Source organism: Lactuca sativa, chromosome 1 (assembly GCF_002870075.4).
Source record: "Lactuca sativa cultivar Salinas chromosome 1, Lsat_Salinas_v11, whole genome shotgun sequence".
NCBI lineage: Eukaryota > Viridiplantae > Streptophyta > Magnoliopsida > Asterales > Asteraceae > Lactuca > Lactuca sativa.
In genome coordinates this window covers 105081834-105109685 of record NC_056623.2, presented here as the reverse complement: position 1 = coordinate 105109685, position 27852 = coordinate 105081834, and positions in this window count along the sequence as shown.

Genomic DNA, 27852 nt, shown 5'->3' with positions numbered 1-27852 from the left:
GTTCTTCTACTGAATCTGATAAACATAGTATAACATTGTGTGCGTACTTTGGGGAATACTTACTTGAGCTCGTTAGGTCGCACACATCACACACTTGTTCTTTCTCAAAAACTCTTCTGTCTTATTTTTAGAAATCCATTTTCTTATAAAATCTTTTAATCCCTCAATTTAAGTCCAGACACCCCCGAAGGTGTGTTCGAATCCCTCAAATCAAGGCTCTGATATCAACTTGTAACGACCCAATTTTCATGTCCAAAATTTTCATTTTCGATTAAGTGATTTGCAAAACTTGTGTAACAAAATATCAACCGATCATATCATTTCATAAAAACATGCCTCGTGTCTGTAAACCGAATCGTAAAAACATAATAATGTCAGAGTACAAATCCCAGAATAACTCATAGTGCGGAAAACAATGTGTGTCTGATGTGCCGCTACCGCGCCAGCTCCTTCTCCTTCGCTGAAGAGGTACCTGAAACCAAAACTGTAAACTATAAGCACGAAGCTTAGTGAGTTCCCCCATCGTACCACATACCATACAATCACATAACATACATATTGTCGGGCAATTATGGGGTGCCCGACCTACCTGGTACGGCCATTCTGGGGTGCCGACCTACCCATGCGACCATTCTGGGGTGCCGTCCTACCCATGTCAAGTCATTCTGGGGTACTGACCTACCCGTCGGTCCTAACAACCGAACTTGGGGACTATTCCACCCCCTACTACTACTATCACATATATCATAACATAAGCATGCTATCAGACATATCTGGGGTGTCCAATCTACCCTTCGGTCCTAACAACCGAACTTGGGGACTATTCCCCTCCTCCTACCGCTACTGGAAGGTAACTCACCTTGTAGTAGCTGCTGATCTGTGCGGGAATCCTCTAACTAATGCCGCTGCTGCTCCGGAAATCCTTCGGCTATAATTCCCACAAAACACTTAGTCATACATTGCTAACTGTACTTAGGGTAAAATAACCATTTTACCCATGACCAAGTCAAAGTCAAAGTCAACTTCTAGTTGACCTGACTCGCCGAGTTGGTTCGCCAACTCGCCGAGTCCCTATCCTTCCATTTGTCCTTATACCCGTCTCTACTCGTCGAGTTAGGCGATGACTCGACGAGTTTTCCTTCTAATTGAACATGGACTGAATCTTCATCCGACTCGCCGAGTTGTATGAACAACTTGTCGAGTTCATCTTCAACTGATACACAGGTCCTGTCCTTGACTAGTCGAGTTCATCTTCATCCTTAGAAGATTGCCTTGGACTTGCTGAGTCTACTCATGCACTCGCAGAGTCCCATGAATTTCCAGAACAATGGCTTAGTCCAGAACGTTGGGTCACTCCTCGGGACTCCCTAAAACCTTTCCACACTCAACTGGGTCCTCATGACCCTCAACTGATATGGGACAGAAACCTTGGACTCGTCGAGTCGGTCACATCCTCTCACTAAATCTTCAATTTCTGATGTACAACCCTTGATCAAAAGATAGATCTATGCTTCTACAAGCGATCTAGCCCGTAAAGTTACAACCTTTACGTGCTTGCATGGGACTTTGAGCTCAAAAGGTCCTAAAACAAGCTCTTACGATGTATGGGGCCTTCCTTGAGTGCAAAAGCCACTCCTTTCTACCTTTTAACCCCTCTAAGGACCTAGATTTGAAACATCAACCTCCAACCGTGCTTGCAATCATGGTTGGTGACCAAAATGGCTTAGAAAATCCCTAAAACTCCGCAAAATGGGATCTATCAAGAGAAAAAACAAGGTATAGACTTTATACCTTTTGTAGACTGCAAATGATGCTCAAAATCGGATCCCTCTAGCCTCCTCTTGATCCTTCAAGCTCTTCCTTCCTTCCTTGGATCACAAAAGCTACAAAATCACTCCAAATGCCTTAGATTGTTTCAATAACGGCTAGGGTTTGCTATGGGGGGTCTTCTAGGAGCAAATGGGACGAAGGAGGCCGAGTTAAGGTGTTTTAATAGGGTGCAAAGCCTTGGGTTAGGGTTTTGTCCGGACAGGGCCTACTCGCCGAGTCTGGGACCCGACTCGTCGAGTCCACTACTTAAACCCCACGTCTCATCCCGCTTCTACTTGGCGAGTAGGTCCTTCAACTCGCCGAGTCCAAGGCCAAAATGCAAAATATTTTAAAGAAAAGAATACGTACCAAGAACCTGGTGCTACACTTTGGATTGTATCCTGGTTATTGCATGATGATCTGTTAGATCTGTATCCTAGGGTACAGGATGATGCCATGTTTGATGATATGTTAGATCTATATTCTAGTGTATATGATGATGCCATGTTTGATGATATGTTAGATCTGTATCCTAGTGTATAGGATGATGCCTCCATTGGTGATCGGTTAGGCGTATATGATTATTGTATGTGCTAGCTAGCGTTTGATATCTATGTGATGATTGTGTTATTGTGGGAGGGTTGAAGCGGTCTTGCTTTGTGCTGAAGGCTAATAGACCCAAGGCGGCCCGGATAGACTGAAGGACCAATGGGGCTTACCAGTCAGGCCGAAGGCTCGGAGAACGGTCCAGACAGGCTGAAGGCCCAGTAGAGCGGTCCAGATATGCTGACGGTTCTGAGAGTGGGCCAAATAGGCTAAAGGTTCTGAGAATGGGCCAGATAGGATAGGCTGAAGGCCGGTGAGGCGGTCCAGTGATGCTGAAGACTCTATATGCATAATGTTCTTTATGATATTGTCCTGGTTTGTATGGCGTTGGTATTTTGGGGGAAATCACTAAGCTTCGGACTTACAATTTTGGATTTTGTTTCAGGTACTTCGGATGACCGTGGGAAGGCGAAGGTTTGATCGCACACCTCCTCGTTTTTCACGTTGTGATTTCTGGGAAAACTCTGATATTGGATTATTTTGAAAATAATATGTAAACAATGGATGGTTGTGGAATATTTTAAAAGTTTTAAATTTTTGTGAATTTTATGGATGTTACAGAATTGGATAACTTATTCGGTCCTAATTTGGCTCAGTTCTTGTTTCGGTTTGGTTATTCGGTCCAAACGCTCATCCCTAATTCTGGAAAGCAATTTTAAGTACATTACTATACTGTTGCACATAAAGGCCGACAGAAGCAACATTTTTTAGCGCGCTTAGCTTCTGCTATAAAAAGGCAGCAAGGCCATAAAGTAAATGAAATTGCAAGCCTAAGCCATGAAGGTACGAACGAAGTGACAGGCCCTTTTAGAGAGAGGGGTGGCTTTCTTGTTGTATTTATTGCGAACATCTCTCCTCTTCTCTTAGCGTGCACAAGCTTCGTAGACAGCTTCGCTTCCTCGTCGCTTCTTTCTAGCGACCGACTTCTCAAGTGGGTGGCTTGGTAAGCAGGCTAACCTTCAGCATCGGTAAAATCCCTATCAACAAGAGGCCGAAATGGTGGGGAAGGAAGACCTCCCTACTTCAATGAAAGGAGGAAGAGCCCTTTTCACAACCGCTCCTCTACAACTACCTTTCGCCCAACATGATCACGATTCCTAGTCCTTGAAGTTGTTAGAGTTCAGACTTATCGACTTGTGTAATAATAGAAGTGATAAAGGAGTCGCCCTAGTAGCATGAGACGACAACCTTGCGTAAGAGTAGTTCTGACTCTGAGAATAGAATCTTATCCCCGCTGACTAAGCCCGGACTCTTTCGCATCGCGCTAATTCAGTGCCAGTCATTGGTGAAAGACCTGCATGGAGTCGAGCCCTTCTCACCTACCTGCTTTGGGGAGAGTTTGATCCAGACAAAACTAGTGGGTGTCGCCTCCTCGAAGCAGCTCCTCTTGCCCCGATAGATGAAAAAGAAGACCACTGATCACCCATGACTTCTGTGTACCACTAGTGCCACAAAGGCTTTTTTGTGGTCCTATTGGTACATACCACGGTGGGGTCTTCAACTGGAGTGAAGTCGTAACAAGGTAGCCGTAGGGGAACTGTGGTTGGATTGAATCATTCGCAATGGAAATTCCCTTCAAGGTGCTTGCTTCCACTGGGGCTGGTTAGTGGGGGCCCATGGCTAAGATGGAATCTTCACCTTTGCTTTCAAGCTATCAAATCCGGGAACCAAAGACGTTTACGATCGATTCCTTATTCCCCAAAGGGAGTTGTTTCCGACCTATTATGTGTAAGGGATGTAATTAAATTTATATTATGGGTTTACTATAGAATTCCAATATTAAAAAATAATGTAGGATCACACTCATAACGAGTTTAATGAAAGAAATATAAGTCCTCTAAACTTTGGGGTGGACAAATATGGAACCCTTGGAAATCTTAAGCCCAAGATGGTAAATATGTTTACATTAAGCAATCATTATTTTAAAATAACGCTCAAGAGAGCCCGTACACAACTTCATCTTGTTTAGTTTCACAGTCCAAACTTTTTTTTTGTTTTTTCATGTTGCCCTTATCCGTATAGGTAAGTACATTCATTAATAAATGTTTTTTCCATGTTGCATTTTTGCGTAATGTAAGTACATCGTTGATATCATGAATATGATAATTATGCTAATATAACTGAATACACACATAACTATAAAATTGGAGTTTTTTCACTTTCTTTTTGCAAGAAATGCCCTAAGAAACGACAATTTGGTTAATTTCATCCTACAAAGGTAGTGGCATATAGTTTTTTTTCTCTAAAACTCTGCTATATCATGTATCAATTTAACAAAGCCATTGTAAATTTTTTTTTCAAACAAAAGTTATAATTGATTCTTGAAGATAGGCATGCAATTGCATTATTTGTCCAGTGATCAGTAAAGAACCATTTATCAGAAAATCACATAACCATGGATAGAATGGTAGATTTATCGTCTTTTCGACTACCCAAAAAGGTAAAAAAAAAAAACATTTATTAGCAATTTTTCAATATATTACCTCCTTCAGCAATTTCAATCCTCTGATCAGCATCACAGGCTCCAGTTGCCTTGATGGTCACTCTCTCAAAAGCAGGCAAACGACCCAGCAAAAGCTTTATATACGAGAAGAGAGGGTCTTGGTCCTTATACAGAAAACATCGCCACCTTTTGCAAATGATTGAGCATGCGATCCAAGCAGCTGGTTGCTTCAAAAGATTTGAAGCTGGCCTCACATCGACTTCAGACTTTTGAAAAATAAAAAGATAAGATAGTTAGCATCCACAAGCAAAACAATGCAAAACAAAAAAACATCTTGCATAGTTAAATATTTACCACCTGCAAAAGGATTGTAGACTCTATAGTTTTCGTGAGCTGTGAACTCATGAAGGACAAAAAAGGTGTTGTGAAACTGATTCAGATTGCCAAGAATATGCATCAATGAAAAACGTTGCAACTAGTAAACTGCTAAAATTGTGTGGAAGCCATGATGGAACTACAACCGAAAATTGAGGAGGGCAAGGTGAGATTCTAAGTTAGCTAAAACACACATGACCATTTTAGGAATAAATTATAAAATTTATAACCTGGAATATGACATCCGACTATCAAATGCTTGATTATCGGCATGTTACTCAACACCTTGCCCAAATCAGTTCTCCCAAACATATATGCCGCTCTCACTTCACGGCAGATTTTGACTAGGAAGACTTGCAGCATTGCTTCCTCGATGTTAAAATTCCGGACATACGTGCACATACGGAGTGACAGATTCTTGAACTCTAGCAGCCTGACTTCCACATAAGTTAGCGCCAAAGTCTACGATCTTCAAACAAAGTTCCTCAACCATCATGAATCTTTCAAAAACCGAACGGGGCTTAAGAAAACAGTTATCCAGACTCAACTTTTTAAGCTCATTGTAGGTGAAGACATAATGAGAGCTCGTAAATCCAGTTTGTGTTTGAAAGGACGAGTTTGCTAACACCTTTTCCTAAGCTGACGGGATAGACATTTGGTATTTGTAGGTGGAAACAGAGATCAGACCCTCATGAAGGTTCAAGAGTTGGTTTTGTTGTCATCAGCCAGCTGCTGATCCTTCATGAAAGACCAATCTCCATTTTCACCCTACAATACCACGTGTATATCTTACACCTTTCAGGAAATCAAGCATTAATGGATGTTGATATTGTCAAGAAAAGGTATGAAGGAGCTTTTTATTACAAACTGGAATCGGATTTACAAGCTCCCCACCTATTTGTTTTCTTGTCGAGAGCATAAAAAGTAGAGTCTAGATAATTATTTACATAAACAGCCCCTTAGTTTCAAGGGTTCATGATGGTTGAGGAAATTTATGTTAAGAATGTAGAATTTGGTGCAAATGAAGTGGAGGTCTAGTCAGCTTGCTGGAGCTGAAGAATCTAAAATTGGAAATTTGCAGGAATGTCTGGAACTTTGACACAGAGAAACCAAAGCTACAAGTCTTGCTAGTCAAAACTTGTCCATGCTCGTGGACTCGTGGTCGACATATCTGCACAGAAGCTCGCTCATGATCTGGTACAAGTCAAGAAAACCGATTTGGGCAGGATGCTGAGCAACCTGCCAAAAATCAAACAATCAATAGTTGATGGCAACTTCCTTCAGTTAATAAACATTTTTTATCTATTGCTTAAATTGTCCCATGTTTTTTGGCTAACATAGAAACTCTCCTCACAGTTTATGGTTGTAGTTCCGACATGGGATTTACACAATGTTAATATCTTATCGCGTCTTTCATTGCTGCACATTACGCTTAAACATCTCACTCAGGTTCTCAACATCCTATTTGTTATTCGCAGCTACACAAACTTGCACAGTCTACGTGTGATCTACGTGTGATCATCTTAGAGGAGGTAAAAAGTGAAGAGATGCTAGATATTTATTTGTTCTGATTGCTTAGTTTGTGGATGCTAACATCTTCATCCTTTATTCTTGAAGATCTTGAACTCATCATGGAACCAGCTTCACATTTCTTCAAAGCCCGAATGCTTGAACCGCACACTCAAATGTTTGCAAAATGTGGCGATATTTTCTGTACATATATAAATCAAGAACAGTCATGTTATTCATTAAGCTTTTGCTGTGTCGTTCACCTTCTCTCCAGAGTATCACCATTAAGGTAAGTTCAGCCTGTGATGCTCAGCTGAGGCTTGATATAGCTAAAAAGGCTAAGCATAAAACATTGTGAGACACTGTGAGAAGAAGGAAGGTTGTAAGTAACTATCAATGGTTATGTGATTTGCTACCAATCGATTCTAAAAATTCTGTGGATATTTCAAAATGCAATGCTAAGATAGCTGGAAATGAAACTAGGATATTACAATAAACAAATATAGAAAAGTACGTTGCTTGATGTGGAAACTAGGATAAACCATGATTTCAAACATTTTTCTCATTAACGCGTTGTGCTTTGAATGTGATAGTAATGTAATCTGAAAAATCTACTCAGTGACAATTTTTCTATGTGAAACTAGCATGCTATAATAAAAAGTACATTTCTATTTCTTGCATCTACTAAAAGTAAACAACTTTCCTTTGTTTCTAGTTATAGAACCTTACATTCGTTTCTTTAAGTTAGAGAACTAAAATTTCAAACTTTTACTCATTAAGGCATTGTACTTTGAATGATAACATTCTACACTGAAATTTATAATCATTGACAATTTCGCTACTTCACTGTATTTGCATAATATTGCTATAAAGGAGTAGATATTTCAAAATGCAATTGTAATATGATACGAGAAAGCTATAATAAACAAATCTACAAATATAAGTTGCTATTTATTGTATCTAAAACTAAAACTCTTCCAAATATGTTTATTAAGCATCTTATTTTCATTCTGTAAGTTACATACCAAAATTTTCAAACTTTTTCTTATTAAAGCATTGTACTCTGACTGATATCATTCTACTCTGAAAAATCTAATCAGTGAAAATTACTCTCTATTTGGATGATATTACTATAATCATGTGGATCTTTGAAAATGAATTGCTAACATAGCAGAAAATGAAACTAAGATCCTGGAATAAAGAAATATACCAAAATATGTTTCTGTTTCTTGCATCTAAACATAAGAGTAAGACTTTTTCATTTATGTGTTGATTATAGCATCTTGATTTCATTTGTTTATGTTACTGAACAAAAATTTCAAATTTTTTCCTATATTGTACTTTGAATGCAGCATTCAACTCTGAAATATAATATTTGTATTTGAAGGGAGACTTCCTACATGATCTTGCAAAGTTTTCTTTCAAAACGAAATTTAACTATATTTGTTATTAAACATACACATAAACAACTACAATATATAATCTGATATAGGCTTCTAAAGTTCTTTTTATTTTTTGTTATCTTTTTTCCCCATTAATTGTTGCATAGATAAAGTGTTGTTTCAATCAATAATGTTTGAAAATCACGGCCAACTATGGGAATTGGAAGGAAAAAGAAAATGCATGCAAATTGGAAAACTTATTATAGTATCCGAATTTCATTTCTTTCTATTACAACATTGTACTATTTTTTCTTAATAGGAATTGTAATTTTCAGAAATCTACACCAGTTATAGTATCATACTTTTAACTTTTTTTATTATATAATTATACAATTAATAAATCTGCCCAGTGATAGCAATTAAAATAGTTTGGTATTTGGATGACATTGTTGCAATCGGGTATATTTTTCAAATTAAAATGATATATAAGAAGAAATGAAAGTAAGATGATATGGTAAAAAAAAAGTACATTGATAGTTCTTAAATTTATGCCTATTAAGGATTTATGAAACTTTAATAATACCTTACCTTTGCTCTTTTGAACAAAGACACAAAGTCATCATGAGCAAGATGCCCAATACACCATTGGATCTATATGACAACGTACCTTTGGATCCAAAGGTATGATGTCATATGGATTTAATGAAACCCTCTATTAAAAGAGGCAACTAAATACCCAAAGATTACTTTATGCACTAATATGAAAAAACAGAAAATTCTCTCTAGTATATGATTGAAAAAGAATTATAGAATTAAAGAAGATCAATCGATTCTTGAAGAAACTGTAAGTAAATTAGTAGATGATACTAATTGAGAAAGAGAAATTCCAAACATAACTGAACATATGATATCTTTATTTACATACGAGCAAAGGAGTAAAACTCTGATGAATTTCACTACGTTTTCAAAACTATCACACATAATAATACACATAATTCAAGATAAATCTGAAACTGTAGCTCATGTTGTGTTTCAAACTCTAGCAGCATATAAAGATTAAGACCAAATTCCAAAGAGGGAAGAAACAGCAGAAGCAAAATTATAAAAGATTAAGGAAAATAAGAAAAAAAGATTAAACGAAATCACCAATCTAAAACTAAATAAATATAAATATAAATAAATCTAAAAACTAAATAAATAAATAATTAACTAATAGTGGTAATTGGTAAACAAGATGTGATTGTAATTGCGGGACTGATATTTGTTGAAGCTGTTTACCTCTTCACTCTACTTATCTGAGCGATGTGGGATAAACAATTGTGGGATGAAATGCACTTACGCATCCCACATTGGATGTAGTTACTAGTAATGAGATATAATATTATAATGCATAAGAATTTGACTCCCCGGTATGTCTTTGGTCGCGTCTTCTTTTCCTCCTATTAAGTTATTAGAGTAATCAATGAAATTGGGGTTATTTAGTGAACTGATGGTATATTGGGTTTTTATATTTTGATCTAATCTTTCTTTTCTCGGAATTAACAAAATGACCTCGTGGTACATTGAAACAGCTCTAAAAATTGAGAGCGTAAGACAAAATTTCCAACAGGTCCCCCACAGTGGCGGAGCCAGACTCAAAGCAAAGGGGTATTCCAATTTTTTTTCCGGGTATCACCGCAACGGCTAAGCATGGGCGGGTCGGGTCAGTTTTGACCTAAAATCGAACCCAAAACCGACAACCACGGTTTTGAAACTTTTAAAACCAAACCAAACTCAAATCCATCAGTTCGGTGTTATGGTTTTCAACATGTACATGGGTTTCCTCGTTTGGTTTTGGTATTAAACTCAAATCTTAATAGAATCCTTAACTAACTTTAAGTCTTGTTATATAAACATAAAGTTGAAGTATCTTTTGATACTTGAATCAATGTGGCACTCAAAGTTGATATAAAATGAATCATGATGATAACAAGTTTTTATAATAGATGAAAACAACTGAGTTTACATGTGTTTTGCGATGTGAGATATAATAGCTTGCAAATTAAAAGAGAATAGAATAGCTGGAAAAATAAAAGAAATATAAACAAAGGATTTGTAGTAGCAAGAATTGATCTTGAGACCTTTGTTTCAATAACCAAACACCTTAACCATTAGACTAGCTAAATATTTGTGATTATAAGTGAAGGGATGCATATATATACACTAAAAAAACGAAAATTTTCTAAAAAAATTACATTACGGAAATTTTTTTGAGGGGTATCCCGGGATACCCCTTGGATCCGCCTATGGCCCCCCACATGCAAAAGATCATTCTCATCGCATTTTCATTCAAGAAAAATGAGTGAAGATCACCCTATTTTTTGTGCATGTTGATCATCGGATGACAAACGTACTCCCGTAGCAAGTAACTAATCGACATCCTTGAGGATATTTAAGAATCATAATTTTTGCAAGAACATTCTTGCGCGAGTATGTTTACCACTTTAAGTTATTTTGTCTTGTTATAAGAATACAATACCATTAAATTGAAGTATTATTAACTGAACTCTCATCAACATGAACAGCAAACACTCCAACCGATTCGTGAATTGTTCGTGAGTGTATTTTTATCGTGGGTGTTTGATAGTATCCAAGTTAGCGTAATGTAATTGTATATGTATATCTACAAGTATGTGATATATATATATATATATATATATATATATATATATATATATATATATATATGTATGAAAGTTATTTTGTCTTGTTATAAAAATACAATACCGTTAAATCGAAGTATTATTAACTAAATTCTCATCAACATGAACTGCAAACACTCCCACCGATTCGTGAATTGTTCGCGAGTGTATTTTTATCGTGGGTGTTTGATAGTATCCAAGTTAGCGTAATGTAATTGTATATGTATATCTACAAGTATGTGATATATATATATATATATATATATATATATATATATATATATATATATATATATGAAAGTTATTTTGTCTTGTTATAAGAATACAATACCGTTAAATCGAAGTATTATTAACTGAACTATCATCAACATGAACTGCAAACACTCCCACCGATTCGTGAATTGTTCGCGTGTGTATTTTTATCGTGGGTGTTTGATAGTATCCAAGTTAGCGTAATGTAACTGTATATGTATATCTACAAGTATGTAATATATATATATATATATATATATATATATATATATATATATATATACGAGGCTTCAATTGAGAAAAAAAAGATTGAGAATGGAGTAATCATTCTCAGTCAATCATTTATTCTTACCGCAAAAGCCTCCAACGTACCGGCGGAAATTGGGAAACGAATGCACATGTGTTTTTCAACAAAACATGTTTCCTTAAACTATGCTAAGCATTACTTTAATATATTCAAAAACATAGTTTTTTCGTTTTTTTTTTCATTTTTAAGAATCTATTTTTATCGAAAAATGATTTTAAATATACCAAAAATTATAATTTTTTATTCTCTACAAAATAGACATGCATCACTAATAGAAAAACAGCCTTTTACGACGCTCATTGAGCGTCGTAAAACGCTCAGATGACGCGCAAATGCGCATCAAGGAAGGTCCTGTCATAAAGAGAGACGACGCACATTTACGACGCGCATTTACGACGCAAGGTTATGACACGCAATGCGTATCAAGGAAGGCCCTGTCATAAAGGAAGACGACACGCGTTTGCGTGTCATAACCTTTCAACGCGCATGTTTATGACACGCAATGCGTATCAAGGAAGTAGGGGTGAGCAAAAACCGAACCGATTAAAAAAAACCAATGAAACCGCAATAAACCGCAACCGACAAACCAAACCCGATGCAAAAACCAATGGTGCGGATTTCGTTTATGCAAAAACCGAAGGTCAAAGGTGCGGTGCGGTTTTTATCCAAAAACCGGTCCACCAAAACCGAAACGCACCGTAGGGGTGTGTGTGTGTGTGTGTGTGTATATATATATATATATATATATATATATATATATATATATATATATATATAAACTAATTGTTGACTTCCATTATTTGAGTTTTACGAATTGACATTGGGTAAATTTAATCCATATTCTACAATCCACATATTGAAAAGGAATTCAATTTACCTCCAGCGACTACCGACTAGCTCCAATCCCATCGTTTTTTTAACCTTCCCTCCTACCTTTTTTTTTTACCTTCCCTCCTACCTTTTGGCTTCTGTTACACACGAAATTATAATATAGTTTAGGACCGTCTTGTCTTGCGAGTTACGACATCACTCCCAGCGACTATTCTCCATCACAGTTTACAGGTTTAAAACCGAAACCACACCGATACAAACCGAATCCGCATTTAAAAACCTCAAAACCGAACCATTGAAAAACAGCACCCAACGGTTTTAAGAATGCAAAAACCGCACCATGCGGTTTGCGGTTCGGTTTTTCTTTAAAACCGCACCAAACCGCACCATGCTCACCCCTACAAGGAAGCCCCTGTCAATAAAGGCCATGTCATAAAAGAAGACGACACACATTTTTGCGTATCATAATTTTAAATGTTAAAAAAATATAATTTACATATTTACTAATTTTCAAATTAAATTTGCACTTAATTTCTCATAACATAAAACCATACACAAAAAATACAATCCATTGCATAAAATTTATTGTCATACAAATAACAAAATTTATTTCATATTCATACATATGATTACATTATTCATTAAAAAAACATATACCTACATCTTCCCCTAAAATGTTATTACATGATGTTGGCCACTTCATTGATGGATCACCAAGAGGAAAACCAACAACTGCCCTAAAATGTTCCATGATGTGCCCATACTCATGTCCTGTAACTTTAAACATTTAATAAAGTAAAATACCTCCTAAAAATAGAACTGCAAAAGAAACAACACATCATAATGAGAAATTACTAACATGAATGGAAGAAGTATACTATAAATTTGTTTTATCAAGAGTGGCATGGACGATCAGGTGCTACAAAGTTTGTCCAAGCTGCCAAACAAAGACTGCATGCAAACCAAAACATACATACACTATAAATTTAATTACCATACAAATCATATTCATACATACGAGTTTGTTTTACCTTTTTTGCCTCATATCTTTATTTTTTTATTCTTATTAGCCATGGAGTGTTGGTGTTTTCTTTTCTCTCGTTCAATCAACCCTTTGTTTTACTTTGAAAAATTTACAATTTCCCTACAAGTTGACTCTGCATCAAACAGAAAAAAGTAAGTCAATATATACATAGTCAATGGTCAATACCAACTACAAGTTTTTATTGAAGTAACCTGACACCATAAATACTTTTATTTAATGAACAGGAACATGTTTAATGAAGGTACATTGTTATTGTAGATAATAAATAATAGAAAGAACTTACCAGTCCAGGACAAACCATCAATCTCAAAGTGTTGAACAGATTTTCCATTTCTCCTAATGACATTGGTCTCACACCTCTTACCTGTATAAATTTATTCAACATGTACAACCAAAAACAAATTAAATATTTAAAAAGTTCAAAAAATTAAAATTATATTAAATACCACTACAATTATAAAATACCAATTGATTTCCAAACTTGTAGAAGAAGTCAAGAACAACAAGACCTCTAAACAATTTAATAAAACATTTAAATTAAAAAAAACCACTGCTTGTACTGAATCAAGTGGACCCGTATTTTTGTTTCCCAAAAGTAATACAAGTCTACCCTGGTGATTTCTCCATTCTGCTTTAATACAAATCTACAATAACAATATTAATAATATTAAATATTAATTATCTTTAATGAACAGTTGTATAATAAAAAAACATATAAATTACCTGAACGTAATGATCTTCATATAGAACCCCACTATCTTTGAGACATAAAGCATGAAATCTTTCTGCAATATCTCCTATTGGCTGTGAAAGATTAATAAAAAAATAAGATAAATGATAATTAAAAATTAAAAATCAATAAAGATTTTTTTAAAGGGAGAAAGAGACATAATTTCTCTTTATAAATTGCATCTAATTAAAAATGCAATGATATCAGAACTAATAATTAATAAATTATTAGCAGCCAACCTACTACATGCGAACACCAGGATATTCAGAAACCGGATGGGACTGGCAAAATAACTTTTTATTAAAATATAAATATGTGGTCAAAATGGACATTTTCATAAAATCAACGAAATGGCTATTTACTTGGACAATTCATGGCCAAAAAACGTTAAGAAACGGTAAATATGAATGAAAAATGCAAGAAGACTCCTTTTTTGAACCATATAAAAAAATGATATAACAGAGAGGGTTAAAACGGTAAATTTAAGAGTTAATTTAGAGATAGCTTACCCAAATAAGATGCTTTCGGATATTTGTGCCAATTTCGATTTGATTCATGGAGGATACCAGTGCCTTAATGTACCTCCCAAGAGTTATAGAAATAAGATCTTCAAGGCACAATCAGAACTGCATTTGTATGTAAGAAGCAAATGATTAACTTTAAGTATAAGATTATAGATAGAAATATGTAGTCATCATTGAGATGAAAAAAAAGAAATCAAACTAAATATCGAATCAATACATACTATTATCGTGCCTCTTGATGTTGTTTGAACTCTTCCTAAAAACTAACCAAGAATCAAGTTTATGATTTTGTCCCCTAAGTTAGATATGAATTATGATCAACTCAAAATAAGTCAAAAAAATTGGGAAAAAAACAAATAAATAAATAAATGTACAACTTGATCAAAGCTACTTACATCAACACTATTACATCTTTATTCTTTCCTTCTAGTTCATCATCAAATTCTTCCCTGAAGCGTATCTTTAACCCCTCAGCTCCTTTAGCAACAAAGCATGATTCCGGAATGACTGAACAGAGTGTTGTACATGTATTGTGGTTTCACTTGTAGTTAGTTGTTGGCTCACTAGAAAACGTGAATTAGACTCAAAAGGGTCTTTGCCACATCATAAGTCTTGTTCATCCAAGACTTGTCCATATGCTATGATAAAAGAAAAAATCATGAAGAGAGTATAATTATATAATGACAGTGATAAAATTTAAGAAAAATCAAGTGGGATCGTTAAATTGAGCAATACGTTAATCTAAACTTTGTATATGAGATCAAAACTGAAATGTACTACTAACTTATAGATCTATTAAAGATAAACTAGCATGCCAAATAGTCTAAAGTAGAATCTGGAAGTTGTGAGGTTTAGTAACTCTTTTATGTTATATATATAATTACTTATTGAGGCCATCACAAATTTCATGACTATTAAATAAAGAAAGACTACTTACAACATTTTTATCTGTGTGCAGGCCTTGGAGAGGGAGGAAATCATGAAAAATATCAAGAACTTATAGAGCTAGAAGAGATAATCTTCCTGTGATTCCAATTTCATTCCACTATGTTGCAATTCCATTTCCATTGCCTTCCCCTGATGGCAACTCCTCATAGGCACCAGTTTCTTGGTTACATGAACACCTGGAAAATACAAAACACAAACACATTACTTTATATATAACCACATTTAATATCCAAATCAAAATAAGTATAGTTCAAATAATACTAAATCAGGTTGAAAATAGTGACCACATTATATAATATATTACCACTGTCCAGATGCTGCACTGCAATACAGTCCTGAAGATGGGTCATAATAATATCCTAAATTGCTGCTGTAGTAGTAACTGTAAAAAAATTAAATAATAAAAATACAGAAACAATAAGATGTTGTTTCTTTTTGACTAAATATAAATCTGAATGGAAAACAAAAAGAGATGCATACCTTGAGGACTCATCAAATACACAATCGTTTTTTGTAGATCCAATGCCTGCAAGTGAAAACCGAACTAAGGGGCAATATTGTAATAAACCATCTGAATGAAAAAAACGAAAAAACTACATGTCTGCTTACCAGCTGATGGATCAACAGTAGATTTGTCATCATCTTCAGCAAACATGTCAAAGGAATCATCCTCATTGTTTGCAGTATTATATGTAGAAGGTATTCCATTGAGACTGGAATCACTCATTCCAGAGGAATTAGGTTGCTTGTTTCCTGAACTAGAAGATGTCCCTTCCCCTTTAGCACGTGCTAGGCTCTCAAATACCTCTGAAATTATAAAAAAAAAAAATCAGAGTTTCACTAATAACATTCCCAATAATTAAGAATATAAGAAATAATGTATTATTGATATTTAAATCATTTCATTATTAAACTTATAAAGAAATGCTAATTACTTGCTTCCCTCTGAAAGACCTCCTGTTTTTCATCATACACATCTGCAGAAATATTTATGACATAAATCAGAATGTTGACAAATTTATAATAAATATAAAGAAAAATGTTGAAAGAAGATTATCTCAACTGTAGTCACCATCCTCCATCAGCTTCATGGCATCTTCAGTTAGTTGATCAAACACAACTTTTTGTTTCAGTTGACATCTTTTCCTTTCTATTAGAACTTCCTTTCAGCCTTCTTAAAGCTTGCAACACCTGAAAAGAATATTATACTTATTATTTTCATAAATCAGTTTGAAAAATAATAAAAGAGAATTGAACAATTTGACATAACAAGAAACTTACTGTCTCCCCAGGTTGAAGCACATCAGCAATTCATCTCTTAATATGAGACATCCTAAACACATACGAGCAAAATGAATTCATAGATTTCACAGAAAAAAAAGTAGATAGAAACAATACATCGAAAAACTTTGTTTATGCCCTTGAATTTCTAGGCATCTGAATCTTTCTTTCTAGGTTTTGTCTTCAACATTGAAAGTCTCTGGTCGATAGAAACAATAGAAAACCGAGATTTTATGTGCTATCGACAGAGAAGAAGCGTCTGGACTCTAGGGGGAGGGGTTTCGTTTGAAATCACGATGGTTTTTGAGGATTCTTATTCAAAAGCTTGAAATTTCTCTTCAAGGTTTGTGTGTGTTTTATGTGTTGAAAACACGAGAGAGGTAGAAGATCGAGTGAGTTGCCTTACCAAATCTACCTCATTCATAAATGCAACAGATCTTGAGGCAGGTTCTTGACACCGATACACACTGATTCAACAGCAACCAAGTTCGATAGAAAATTGAGGAAAATCGTCTTGAGATGGGAAGTTATTTGGGAAGAACTTGAAGCATTTGAAACCCTAGACCTTGATTCGATGTAACTTGACAATGACCATTGTAGATTGATAGATTGAAGACTTGGAGTGATCCCTTGTGAAGAAAGTTGCATGATTACAGAGAGTCCTTGTTGACTGAATCTAAAGATTCCGTTAATGGCTCTATCGGGTTTGGTTAAATCCCCAGTTAGGAATGTGCTACATCCGATTCATGAACTTGCCAAGTCAATTAGGGTTTTTTTAATGAAAAATGAAAGGGATTAATGGATTGGGATGATGTCGTACCTGCGAAAACAAAGAAAAAGAAGGAGACCTCACAGATCAATTACGATTCACCTTCGAGGTGTATAGAGAGACGGGAGGTAGAGAATGAAGGGAAATCTACAGGAGAGAGTAGAGAGGGGAGAGTAGATTGCAAGGATGAAAAATAGATTGAAGATAGAAAAAACAAGGTGGGTTTTTAAAATTTTGGGGATTTCGTTTCCCCCTTGTCTACTAAAAGCGCGTTTCATTAAAATTATAAAGCGACAGGTATAGATGACGCGCGTTTAAGATAAAGCGCCCTCCGTGTTTTTAATTTTTTTTCTTCAGACACTAAATTAAGGGCACGCAATAATGCGTGACGTAAATCCTTAAATTTTTTGAGAGATAACACTATTTTAAGGGCACGTCCTTTTGCGTATCATTAATCAGCGCGTGTCGTAAAAAGCGCGTCATTAAAGGTCTATTTTCTAGTAGTGCATATTGATATAGTTTTAAGATAAAATAATTTTTTTTTATATTTTCAACTATCGTTATTCATAAGTGAATAAAAATGAATCAGGTTTTTACTACAGTACATTCGTTATTCACTTATGAATAAAAATTATGGTTAATTTTTTTTACAATTTATGTATCATTCATATATGAATATAACATATACTAAACATATTACATTCATATTTAAATATTAGACGATGCATTCACTTGTAAATATTACATGGTATATTCACTTGTGAATGTTAGACGGTATATTTACTTATAAATATTAGATAATATTTTCATATGTGAATATTATATAGTATTACATGGTATATCACATGAGAATAGTACATAGTATATTCACTTATGAATATTAGATCGTATATTCACTTATGAATAATAGTTGTTATATTCATATGTGAATATTGCACAGTATATTCATATATGAATATTACAAGGTGTTTTCAGAAATATATATAATTTTTATTTGTTATTCACATATGAATAACATACAGACTTGCATATTTGTTTTGTGTTTTAATAATCACATATTGATTCAAGTGAGAAAACATATTCATATGTCAATATAACGTGGTAATTTAGTTTATGCATTTCATCAAATAGTTGGAGTGCATACAAGTTAACTTTTTTAAAAATGTGATAAATATGATACTTTGACTATTTAAATCTTACAAAATAGTAGATTGGTAGAGAAATATATGAAAATTTTCAAACAAAAGATGATTTAATCTTTTTCTAACCTTAATTTTGATGTTTTATTTGATGAACGACGTTGAATGAATGATACGAATTGAATTTTTTGTTGATTATTGATGATGATGTTCTAATGATGCTGGGAGTATAATTAATCGTAGATGTAGAAGATATGTTCGTATTCAAACAAAATTGAAGGTTGGATTGAAAGAGAAAAAACCGAATGAATTTCAACTGTTATCTAATTCTCTACATTTACATATTTGTGATTGAAGGCTATAATATCATATTTACAAGTTTGTCATCGTGTCCTTTATGTTTAGAGCCTAATTAAATGAGTGGATGAGAATGATTCCCCCATTCTCAATCTTTTTTATTTTCTCAATTGAACCCACCTATATATATATATATATATATATATATATATATATATATATATATATATGGGTTAAGTTCAAATGAGAACACTATTTAATGTGAGAACGTGAGAACACTATTTTATGTTACTATTCTACTATGAATTTAATATGTATAGTATTGTAGTAATTATAATATGAATATATTCAATTTTATATTGCTATTCTACTATAAAATTTATATATGTGTAGTAATTTAGTAAATTCTAATGGGAATGTTAAATATGTGACTGTTCATATATTCGGTGATGAATAATGTCATAAAGTTGTACATACAACATTTTAATGTGAATATTAATGTGTCATTGTTGGTATATTTGTTGATGAATAATGTCATATCGTTGTATATACAAAATTCATAGTAGAATAGTAAAATAAAGTAGTGTTCTCACGTTCTCACATTAAATAGTGTTTTCATTTGAACTTAACCCTATATATATATATATATATATATATATATATATATATATATATATATATATATATATATAAATGTTATTTTGTCTTGTTACAAGAATACAATACCATTAAATTGAAGTATTATTAATTGAACTCTCATCAACAAGAACTGCAAACACTCCCACTGATTCGTGAATTGTTCGCGTGTATATTTTTATCGTGGGTGTTTGACAGTATCCAAGTTAGCGTAATGTAACTGTAGATGTATATCTACAAGTATGTACTATATATATATATATATATATATATATATATATATATATATATATATATATATATATAAGTTATTTTGTCTTGTTATAAGAATACAATACCTTTAAATTGAATTAGTATTAACTGAACTCTCATCAACAAAAAACCTTAAAAATCATAAAATTACATAAAAAAACACTTAGAGATAACAAAAAAAAAAAAATTATATAGAAAAATCGCAGCTTTTTTAATAAATCGCTGAAAAAAAAAATACAAAATCAATTTTTTAAAATTTAGCGATTTATACGAAAATCTGCGGTTTTTTTCATAGAAAAGTTCAAGAAAAAGTTTTGTGATAACTAAGTATTTTTTACGCATTTTTTTTTATTTTTAGGGTTTTTTGTTTTCCATAGAACCTAACCCTATATATATATATATATGTATATATATATATATATATATATATATATATATATATATATATATATATATATATATGATTTAATATATTTATATTTTCTCTAAAATGTCATTTGAATTCGGGTTATTGCGGGTTTCTATTAACCATCGAGGACAAAGTGAAGTTAATGGACAAAATAAGGGGAGGTTGTCTCATCTTCCCACATATATGACCCTATTTATAAGTCCATGTTTTAGGTCATGGTTAGATCTTTGAAATTCACATGGTACCCGCTACGTATCCATGCAATACTTATTTTAATGATCTATTGTGACCATGACGATGGTGTGTTATGGCTTCAAGTTGGAGAAATATGTTCTATTTTAGATGTGATGAGATTTGTCTTATATCTTGATTATAGTTTTCAAGTGTTACTGTAACGTCCCAAAATTTAAATCCAAAAATTTCTTTTTTATAATAATAAACCATCAACCAAAACATGTTCATAAAACCATATAAGAAAATCAGAGAATGTCAATCAAACATCCCAATACATTAAAGTCAAATAAATCGGAATTTGTGGTGTATGTGTTGCAATCATCCCGAGCTATTACCCTTTGATTCGGAAGTTCCTAAAACATAAACTGAAAAACCGTACGCATGAAGCTTAGTGAGTTTCCAAAAAACACCTCATACCATACATATCAAGATACGATGGGCCATCCCCGACAACCATCATGCCCCACTCGTCATCGGTCACCGCTCGGAACATAGTTGTCGGTATCATGAGATGGGCCCCGCCCCATCGCATTCATCAGGCCCCACCTGGAATTGGGCCCCTCCCAATATTCATACAAACACATAAAACACATTCAAGATGTCACACTCCAAAACTAGGAACGACGGAAACGTTCTGGGGCGGAGGACGTCATGTACAATATCATAACAATGAATAGTAGTAAACAAGTAACAACATCATCCATTGCATTAATAATATAATTTTAATACAAGTGTTATGATATGTCTAATAGACACTAAAGTATAAATCAAAATGAAAGATGAGTCTTGAACGGGCTCCATCTTCTCTAAACCTTGCATCGGTACCTATCTACTGTTGACCTGAGGATACAAGTTATTTTGAAAGAGAGTATCGACTTTAAAGTTGATGAGATCATAAGTATTTTAGTGTCTGTATTTGTAAGAATGTATATAAAAGTTTTGAATATCCTAGAAAACCCTATGCTTCCTACTGAAAGTAGCCTTCTACCAAGGCATAAGGCATCTAATATCTGACTATGTCTCTTGTAAGAGTGTGTATTTCCCCAAATCTGACAATCATTACCAAAAATATAGTTTCTACATTACTGTGCATCGTGTGAATGTTCACAAAGTGATTGTAATGGGAAAATGAAATAGTACTCTAGTGTAGTATCAAATAACTACAACCGTACTAACTACCTTAAATCTATTGGAATTTAAAGTACCATGTGATCGGCATGTATCTTGCTATCGACTCTAGTAAAAATGACGATGCAAGACGCCGTAAGAAATGATATTTGGCACCTGTAGACTTGCAAGTCCCACTGTAGCGAGCAGCAAGGTGTAGGATAGTCAATCCAGTATAGATCTATACGCAAACTCATACGCTCCCTAATTAAGGAGATTTTGGATACAAAAACGGCCATGGCAGTGATGGGTTTTAGCCATAAGAACTTTCCTATGTGCGCACGCAAAACCCTAATGCTTGGATCTAGGCTTTCTAATTAAACATGCTTTGAATCCAAGACTTCTAATGACTAATTAGGTTAAATAACATCATTGAAACAGATCTAGAATCATACCTTTGAGCTCCTTGTTGATCTTGAGGTCTTGGAGCTTCTAGAGTCACAAATGTCACTCCTCTAATGGCTTACAAACACCAATAGCAAGGAAGATGATTTAGGAGAGAGGAGAGGGGAGGAAATAGGCCAGGGTTCTCTTGCTTTAGGAGAGGTCCCGATTTCCTTATGCCATGGGGTCTATTTATACTTGTAGACTCCTTAAGGGTTACAACCTAAACCCTAATTGGATAATCTTCTCTTAAGGCTATCCAAATCCATTCCTTAGATATCTATATGGACGATTTTAGCTATCCTAAAATTCTTAGAATTCGTCCATACCATATCCATATGGATTTACAGTCTAAAGTTTAACTACCAAACAATTGACAGTTTATACCCCTTTATTTAATTAATCTCTTTAAGTCACCAAATTAATTCTAATTAATTCTATGACATATATTAATCAAATAACAAATATATTATTATATTATTCTCATAATATAATATTTACTCTCTCGTAATAAATCATCTTATCAAGTTGCTATGGTGAAGGCAACCCAAAAGGACCATGCACAACCGGGTCAAATACTTGCCTAATATAGTTGCAGCCTTAGACACTATTCCAACACTCTCCCACTTGGATAAGTCTAGTAACTATATTCACAAGTATAATTCGGTTTGGAATCGTAGCTCTCAAAGACGCTGTCAACTCTGATCTAATCAATCTTGTCCTTTAGATAAGGGAACGTATAGTCCTCTGTTAGATATCATGCTGACAATCCTATGGAATGGTTAGTCAAGCATTTAGGTTTCTCGATCTCTGATTTATTTGACATAGAACTTAATCGAACACATCAATTCAGTTCTGACCGGGCCCGGCACATAAGTCAAATCAAATCATCGAGCGGCCGAGATATCGCTTTTACCTTCTTAGATAAAAGTTACAGATAAACTTCGACTTATATGCATTTACTTATTCATTAACCAACTATACACAACAATACGTTTTATAACATCGAGTTACTGATGCGTTTTCGTATTATCAATGTACAATCAATTAACAAATAACAAACCATATATCTAGGTTTTAAGACCATATGATATTATCGTCTTGAGATCACCTTTTATATCGTATTCCATAAGGTGATTCCAGAAAGCGCGGGTTTGTTCCAATGCTCAAAACTAGTTCATAAGCACTCATGAACGTTGCAGCAATCCTTTGCTATGTCTAACACCATTTAGACATTCTACACACCAATTCATGACAATCTTCATTCATATCTACTCACAACATATGAACGATTGTGGACCATTTGAACAATTTCTATTATTCTTAATAATCTTAATTATTCTGGAAGTCAAAACATGCAAAATGAAACAATAGCTAAACAATTAACATAAGATAGTAACATTACTCATAAATAAAACTCCTTTATTTAATCATCAAATGTCAATAACATTTATCTATTACACGTTTCTAATACTATCTAATCTATGCTAATATCATCCTTCATCCCAATACTCCTAGCATACTGCAAGTGCTTAACCCTACTCAGTCCCTTCGTAAGCGGATCTGCCGGGTTATCTTCTGATGATATCCTCTTCACTACGAGTTGTCCTTCTTCTACACGATGTCTAATGAAGTGATACTTTCTGTCGATATGTCTTGATCTACCATGATCCCTCGGTTCCTTGGTCAAGTCAACCGCGCCTTCGTTATCACATAAAATCTCCATTGGCTCCTTTATGGCAGGTACAACTCCAAGATCACCGATGAAGTTCTTTAGCCATATTGCCTCCTTCGACGCTTTGCTCGCTGCAATGTACTCTGATTCGCACGTTGAATCAGCTACGGTTTCCTGCTTGGAACTCTTCCATGTCACTGCTCCTCTATTTAGGGTAAAGACCCAGCCCGACTGTGAACAGTAGTTGTCCCTGTCGGTCTGAAAACTGGTGTCACTATACCCTCGCACTTTCAAGTCATCACTCCCTCCGAGGACTAAGAACCATTCCTTCGTCCTCCGAAGGTACTTAAGGATGTTTTTCACCGTAATCAAATGTGCTTTGCCAGGATTCCCTTGATATCTGCTAACCATGCTCAAAGCGAAGGCTACATCAGGGCAAGTACAAGTCATAGCGTACATGATTGAGCCAACTGCGGAAGCGTATGGTACTCGGCTCATTTCTGCTATCTCAGCTTCGGTACTCGGACTTTGAGTCTTACTCAATTTGGCATTACTTTGTATCGGTAGTTCTCCCTTCTTTGAGTTTTCCATACTAAAACGTTTTAGTACCTTCTCTAAGTAAGTATTCTGACTAAGTCCAATTAGTCTCTTACTTCTTTCTCTTACTATCCTTATTCCCAAAATGTAAGAAGCCTCTCCGAGGTCCTTCATAGCGAAGCACTTCCCGAGCCAGGACTTAACCTCCTGCAGAGTCGGGATGTCGTTTCCTATGAGTAATATGTCATCGACATATAGAACGAGGAAGCTTACTATACTCCCACTGGCTTTGACATATACACAAGATTCGTCTTCGCTTCATACAAATCCAAAGTCTTTGACTTTCTCATCGAAGCAAAGATTCCATCTGCGAGACGCTTGCTTAAGTCCATAAATGGACTTCTCAAGCTTACACACTCTATTCGGATGCTTCGGATCCACAAACCCCTCTGGCTGAGCCATGTAAACATCCTCAGCCAACTTTCCGTTAAGGAAGGCGGTCTTGACATCCATTTGCCAAATTTCATAATCATGAAATGCGGCAATTGCTAGCATCACTCTAATAGATTTAATCTTCGCAACTGGTGAGAAGGTCTCATCATAGTCAACTCCGGGAGTTTGAGTAAAGCCCTTCGCGACCAATCGCGCTTTATATGTGTGTACGTTTCCATCCACATCGGTCTTCTTCTTGAAGATCCATTTGCACCCAACGGTCTTACGTCCGGGCACGTAATCAACCAAATTCCAAACTTTGTTATCATACATGGATTGGATCTCGCTATCCATTGCCTCTTTCCACTTTGCAGACTCCGGGCCTGCCATGCCTTCCTTATAGCTATTAGGTTCATCAAGATTTACTAGTGTACCATCACTAATATACGTGTCCCCTTCGGTAGTAATATGAAAGCCATAAAACTGGGGATGAACTCTAACTCTATCGGAACGTCTAAGAGGTAAGGATTCGTCAATCGGTTCAACCGGAGTTTCCTCCTCTGGTTGAATGCCAGCAGCAGAGGTTCCTTCATCTATTGACTCTTGAATCTCTTCAAGTTCGATTTGCCTCCCGCTGTCTCCTTGGCTCATGAGTTCTCGCTCTCGGAAAACTCCTCTCCTCGCAACGAAAACAACTTTGTCCTTCGGTCTATAGAAGAGATATCCAAAGGATGTCTGCGGGTAGCCGATGAAAATACATCGCTCACTTCGAGGTTCAAGCTTGTCGTGAGTATCTCGTCTTACGAAAGCCTCGCAACCCCAAACCTTGATATGTGCTAACGAGGGAGCTTTCCCTGTCCACATCTCGTGAGGTGTTTTGGCAACCTTCTTAGAAGGGACTCGGTTAAGGATATGGGCGGAAGTCTCTAAGGCATACCCCCAAAAAGAGATAGGTAGTGAAGCACGACTCATCATAGAGCGAACCATATCCAATAAGGTTCGATTACGCCTTTCTGCCACACCATTTAACTGCGGTGTCCTAGGAGGCGTCAATTGTGAAACTATTCAACACTCCTTGAGATAATCGTGGAATTCAAGACTTAGGTACTCTCCTCCTCGATCGGATCGAAGCATCTTGATTTTCCTGCCCAATTGATTCTCCACTTCATTCTTGAACTCTTTGAACTTTTCAAAGGTGTCTAAATTTTGCTTGATTAAGTAGATATACCCATATCTACTATAGTCATCGGTAAAAGTCACATAGAAGCGGTTCCCATCCTTCTTGGTTGATCTAAACGGTCCACATACATCGGTATGTATTAGGTCCAATAGACCCTCGCCCCTTTCACATGTACTCGTGAAGGGTGACTTAGTCATCTTTCCAAGCAAACAAGACTCGCATGTGTCATCTTCCCTAAGGTCGAATGACTCCAACACTCCATCCTTTTGGAGTTGGGCTATGCGTTTCTTGTTTACATGTCCAAGACGACAATGCCACAAGGATGCTTTATCCATACTAGTGGAAGAATCAATATTTAAAACATCATTTCCTAAGTTATCAACAATCATAACGGTTTCATATATTCCATTACATGGTATAGCTTCAAAGTAAAAGACACCATTTAGATAAGCCAAAATAGAACCATTCTCATTATTAAAAGAAAATCTAAATCCTTGTCTATATAAACCATGAAATGAAATGATGTTTCTAGCCATTTATGGCGAATAGCAACAATTGTTCAAATCTAAAACCAAACTATTCCTAAGCACTAAAGAATACACTCCAATCTTGGTCACAGGCGACGATCTTCTGTTCCCCATGATTAGATTGATCCTTCCTTACTCCACATCCCTACTTCTTCTTAGTCCCTGCACATTAGAACAAATGTGATAACCACAACCGGTATCAAGAACCCAAGAAATAGCATGATTAGAATCGTTAGATTTGATTGTGTATATACCTGCGAAAGATGGCTTGATCTTTCCTTCTTTGATTGCTTGCAGGTAATCCGGGCAGCTTCTCTTCCAATGTCCTATCTTGTGGCAGTGGTGGCACTCTGCCTCCTTTGGGTTAGAGCAGGGCTTAGCGGGATCAACTTTGGTCCCACTAGAAGAGGCACCATCTCGGGCTTTCACCTTGCGATAGTTCTTCGATGAAGCTTTCCTCTTCTTTCCCTTTCCTTGACCAATAGCCAAGACAGGAGCAGCGGGCGGATTGGGAGTAGGTGCAACAGACTTGTCCTTGAAGTTGCTCTCAGCGACCCTCAAGAGACCTTGGAGTTTGCTTAGGGTGACCTCTTCTTTGTTCATGTGGTAGGTCATCCTAAATTGGTTGTACATCGGAGGCAAAGAGTGAAGCACCATATCGATCGCCAAGTCTTCACCGAAGTCAACATTTTACTTGCGAAGGCGGTCGACATACCTTTGCATCTTTTGCAGGTGCACGGTAAGAGATTCTCCATGACCCATCTTAGCGGAAATCATGTTGGTGAAAATCTCGTAACGCTCTTGTCTCGCGTTTTGGTGGTATCTCTCCAATAAGTCTTGGTGCATCTTGTACGGGTACATGTCCTCGTAGGACTTTTGGAATTCGGAGTTCATGGTAGCGATCATGATGCAATGTACCTTCGTTGCATCTTGCTCATGAGTCTCAAAAGCGGTAATTTCGGCGGGAGTAGCAATTTCGGGGTTGATTTTCTCGAGCTTCTCATCGAGGACATACTCCTTATCCTCATAGCGAGCAATGGTGCGAATGTATCTTATCCATTCGCTAAAGTTTGTTCCATCGAAGGTGACCTTTTGGCAAAGGCTCATCAACGTGAAAGAACTAGCAGCAGCGTTGTTTGCGTTCGACATCTACAATTAGAAAGGACAAAGATAGATTAGAATAAGAATCCCTAATTATCACCCAATAAGAAAAATTAGGGCTAGGATCCAACAATAACATTTACATACTAGAAAAGGGATGCCGTAATCTAACATGCAAATAAATTGAAGGTAAGTGAATGACGATTCACTAATTCTCCATCACAAAACTTAAACTATTAGTCCTAAGTGTTTTTGAGAATTCCTAGTTTCGGATGAGATTCATTGAAACTATTCAATGGCATGTTTAAATCTCGATATGCCCCTCTTGTTTGTGACTGGGATACCGAGGATCACAAAGTGGGTGTGAATTACCATGCAAATTCACATGGT